The sequence below is a fragment of the Rhincodon typus genome, chromosome 29 (genome assembly GCF_021869965.1).
Source record: "Rhincodon typus isolate 14 chromosome 29, sRhiTyp1.1, whole genome shotgun sequence".
Lineage (NCBI taxonomy): Eukaryota > Metazoa > Chordata > Chondrichthyes > Orectolobiformes > Rhincodontidae > Rhincodon > Rhincodon typus.
This window is the reverse complement of record NC_063360.1, coordinates 34877212-34882146: the sequence shown is the minus strand read 5'-3', so window position 1 is coordinate 34882146 and position 4935 is coordinate 34877212. Positions and strand designations below refer to the sequence as shown.

At 43.6% G+C, this 4935-nt stretch overlaps 1 pseudogene; it reads left to right on the top strand.

Moving 5' to 3' along the window:
* The first annotated feature begins 275 nt into the window (after positions 1 to 275).
* Positions 276 to 374, top strand: LOC125486531 (annotated as a pseudogene).
* The last annotated feature ends 4561 nt before the right edge of the window (positions 375 to 4935 follow it).

The following is a 4935-nucleotide window of genomic DNA, read 5'->3' as shown; positions in this document are numbered from 1 at the left end:
AAGAATCTCCTCAGTTCAGGGGACTGACTCTAAGCTGGCTGGCCATAGCCAATGTACTGTGCACATGTAAACAAAGGGTGACTTGGTGATGGGATACCAGCCTCTGTACACTTATATTACGGTACCTAACTGTGGCTCAGTGAGTAGGATCCCTTTGCATCTGGAAGGTTTGGGTTTAGATCCCACTCTAGAACGTGAGTGGAAAACTCCAGCTTGATGTAAGGACCCTGCAGCGACCTTGTGATGATGTCACGAAGGTGCTGAGTATAAAAGGCTCGCTTCAGGAGCACATATTCTAAAATTGAAACGATATAGAGACTAGCATGGCTCCTGCCTAAGGTTGAATGCAAATTCGTGAAACGTATTTTTATAATGGGCCCTCTTGTGCTGCAATGGTAGCCTCCCTAACCATGGAATGAAAGGCTCAGATTCAAGTCCCATCTGCTCCAGGTTGATTCGAAAAATAGGTTTATATATTTATGGGGCACAGTGTGGGCAGAGTTGGAGCACTGTAACAGGAGAAACAGTCTTGAGAGTGCATGAAGATATAAAGTTGGATTAGTCCTTATCTATTGTAACTATAAATCAAAGCCTGATACATCTACAATAGGTGAGATGCAGAAACGTTGTCTCCCCACGGAAAAGTCTTGGACCATGGGACATAACCTCAGAATAAGTGACTGCACATTTAAGACAACTCGAAAGTAGAAAACAGAGGGTGGAGGTGGACAGTTGTTGTGTGTCACAAGGATCGGTGCTGGGCCCACTGCTTTTTGTTGTTTCTACAAATGATTTGGATGCGAACATTAGAGGCATGGTTAGTAAGTTTGCAGATAACACCAAAATTGGAGGTACAAAAACGGAAGTTGCTGGAAAAGGTCAGCAAGTCTGGCAGCATCTGTGAAGAGAAATCAGAGTTAACGTTTCGGGTCCGGTGACCTTTCCCCAGGATATTGGAGCTGTAGTGGACAGGGAAGAAGGTTACCTCAAAGTACAATGGGATCTTAATCAGACGGGGCCAATGGGCCGAGGAATAGCAGATGGAATTTAATTTAGATAAATGTGAGGGGCTGCATTTTGGAAAGGCAAATCAGGGCAGGACTTGCACACTTAATGGTAAGGTCCTGCGGAGTGTTAGAACATAGAACATTACAGCGCAGTACAGGCCCTTCAGCCCTCGATGTTGCGCCGACCTGTGAAACTAATCTGAAGCCCATCTAACCTAAACTATTCCATTATCATCCATATGTTTATCCAATGACCATTTAAATGCCCTTAAAGTGGGCGAGTCTACCATTTTTGCAGGCAGGGCATTCCACGCCCTTACTACTCTCTGAGTAAAGAACCTACCTCTGACATCTGTCCTATATCTATCACCCCTCAATTTAAAGCTATGTCCCCTCATGCTAGCCATCAACATCCGAGGAAAAAGGCTCCCACTGTCCACCCTATCTAATCCTCTGATCATCTTGTATGTCTCTATCAAGTCACCTCTTAACCTTCTTCTCTCTAACGAAAACAGCCGCAAGACCCTCAGCCTTTCCTCATAAGACCTTCCCTCCATACCAGGCAACATCCTGGTAAATCTCCTCTGCACCCTTTCCAATGCTTCCACATCCTTCCTATAATGCGGTGACCAGAACTGTACGCAATACTCCAAGTGCGGCCGCACCAGTGTTTTGTACAGCTGCAACATGTTGTTGAACAAAGAGACCTTGGAGTGCAGGTTCATAGTTCCTTGAAAGTGGAGTCGCAGGTAGATAGGACAATGAAGAAGGTGTTTGGTACGCTTGCCTTTATTGGTCAGTGCATTGAGTATAGGCGTTGGGAGGTCATGTTGTGGTTGTACAGGACATAGGTTAGGCCACTTTTGGAATACTATGTGCAATTGTGGTCTCCCTCTCATAGGAAGGATGTTATGAAAGTTGAAAGGGTTCAGAAAAGATTTTCAAGGATGTTGCCAGAGTTGGAGGGTTTGAGCTATCGGGAGAGGCTGAATAGGCTGGGGCTATTTTCCCTGGAGTGTTGGAGGTTGAGGGGTGACCTTATAGAGGTTTTAAATATCATGAGGGGCATGGATAGGGTAAATAGACAGTCTTGTCTGACCTGGGGAGAGGAGTCCAAAAATAAAGGGCAGATGTTTATGGTGAGAGGGGAAAGATTTAAAAGGGAACTAAGAGGCAACTTTTCACACAGAGGGTGGTGTGTATATGGAATGAGCTGCCAGAGGAAGTGGTGGAGGCTGGTACAATGACAGCATTTAAAAGGCATCTGGATGGGTATGTGAATAGAAATTGTTTAGAGAGATAGGGGCCAAATGCTGGCAAATAGGACTAAATTTATTTAGGATATCTGGTCAGCATGGACGAGTTGGACTGAAGGGTCTGTTTCGATGTTGTACAGCTCTAGGAGTCCACAAGGAGAAATTTCTTCTCCCAGAGGTTAGTGAATCTGTGGAATTCTTTACTGCAGAGGGCTGTTGAGGCTGGATCTTTAAATGTATTCAAGACTGAGACAGACAAACATTTAATCAGGGAATTGAGGATTATGGGGAAAAGGTAGGAAATTGGAGTTGAGGTTTATCACATCTGCCATGATCTCTTTGAATGGTGTAGCAGACCCAATGGTCCGAATGGCCTACTTTTGCATTTACATCTTGTTGCCTTAAATGATGGGTGGGTTTGGTATGCTGAAGGGACTACTCCTGGTGTTATGTTATGAATAATAATTAAAATGCTAATGTGAGATTTAAAGGAATGCATTCAGCAAGGTGTAACTTAGGAATTTTTACAGTGAGACCAACACTAAATAAAAATGGAAATTTTCATCAATTCAGAAGATATTCCATTGGTTAGAGACTGGAGGTATCTCAGCAGTGCCCCCTCTGCAGAAGGACAGAATCACTGAGAGCAAAGTTTAATTTCCATATTTTAGGAGCATAAGAACGAGGAGCATGAATGAGCCATACAGACCAATCAGTCTGTTCTGCCATTCAATAAGATCTTGGCTATGTGGATGCAGTGTTTGCCCCCCAATATTCCTTGACTTAGCGAACTATACGGTAAATGGAAAAGCCCTGGGGAAAATTGATGGACAGAGAGATCTGGGTGTTCAGGTCCATTGTATGAAGATGGCAACGCAGGTGGATAGAGTGGTCAAGAAGGCATACGGCATGCTTTCATTTAATCGGACGGGGTATTGAGTACAAGAGTTGGCAGGTCATGTTACAGTTGTATAGGACTTTGGTTTGACCACATTTGGAATACTGCGTACAGTTCTGATCGCCACATTATCAAAAGGATGTGGATGCTTTGGAGAGGGTGCAGAGGAGGTTCACCAGGATGTTGCCTGGTATGGAGGGCACTAGCTGTGAAGAGAGGTTGAGTAGATTAGGATTATTTCCATTAGAAAGATGGAGATTGAGGTGGGACCTGATTGAGGTCTACAAAATCATGAGAGATATAGACAGGGTGGATAGCAAAAAGCTTTTTCCCAGAGTGGGGGACTCAATTACTAGGGGTCACGATTTCAAGGTGAGAGGGGAAAAGTTTAAGGGAGATATGCATGGAAAGTTCTTTACGCAGAGGGTGGTGGGTTGGAGGGTGGGAGGCCTGGAACACGTTGCCAGCGGAGGTGGTAGAGGCGGGCACAATAGCATCATTTAAGATGTATCTAGACAGATACATGAATGGGCAGGGAGCAGAGGGATACAGATCCTTGGAAAATAGGTGACAGGTTTAGATAGAGATCTGGATCGGCGCAGGCTTGGAGGGCCAAAGGGCCTGTTCCTGTGCTGTAATTTTCTTTGTTCTTCCCTCTGTCATCTATCAAAAATCCATCCACCTTTACCAGTTAATAAATTCAATGCCAAACTTCTGCTGCTTCTAAGGAAAGTAATTCCAAATATTAACAATGTCCGAAGAGAAAAAAAAATCTCATCTTCATATTAAAATGGAGACCTCTTATTCTTAAACAGTGACTACTAATTCCAGTCTCCCTACAAGAGGAAACATCCTCCTGTTATCCACAGGATCAAGTCCTCAGGATCTTGTACATTCCAACAAGATAATCTCTCACTCTCCTAAAGTCCAAGGGCTATAAGCACAAAAAATTTCTGCATAAGCCTCACATTCTTGAACTGTTTCTAACACAACTTTATCCTTTTTTTCAAATAAGGAGACAGACTGTACACAATATTTCAGATATGGTCTCATCAACACTTTTACAGCTACAGTAAAACTACTGCACATTCATATTTTCCTATTCCCTTTGCAAGAAACAATCCACTTGTCTTCCTAATCACTTTCTGCACCTGCATATTATATCATTGGTCAATGCAAGGCAATGATTATTCCACTTGTGCCGTCACTTTCAATCAAGCTGAGGCAGATTAACATTTCCACTATCATGAATTCTGGGTCAGTGATGTGCCTTTGTAACAGCAGGAACTGGATATCTGCTGGCTACCACCTCCCTCCTGTTGCCAGTGCTGAGATTTTTGAATTCTGCATCATTGGCGAGGCTAACATTTATTATTCGTCACTAGTTGGCCTGGAGTTACGTGGCTTACTCAGCCTTTTCAGAGGGCAGGTCAGAGTCAACCACTTTGCTGTGGGTCTGTAGCTCCCACTGGGTAAGGAGAGATTTCCTTTCCCCAAAGGGTATAAGTGAACCTGATGGGTTTTTACACCAATTGACAATAGTTTCATGGCTACTATTATCTTTCAATATGGTCTTATTAACTGTATTTAAATTCCACCATGTGCCATGGTGGGATTTGAACCCATGTCTCTGGAGTATCAACCTGGGCTCCATTATATTACCACCTCCTCCTAACTGTCAGGAACTTTTCTCTGTTGACAGCTGTTAGCTGTATCTACGCAAATATCCATTCCTTTTTCGACCTCCCAACCCTGACAAACAGAATTAAGGAAG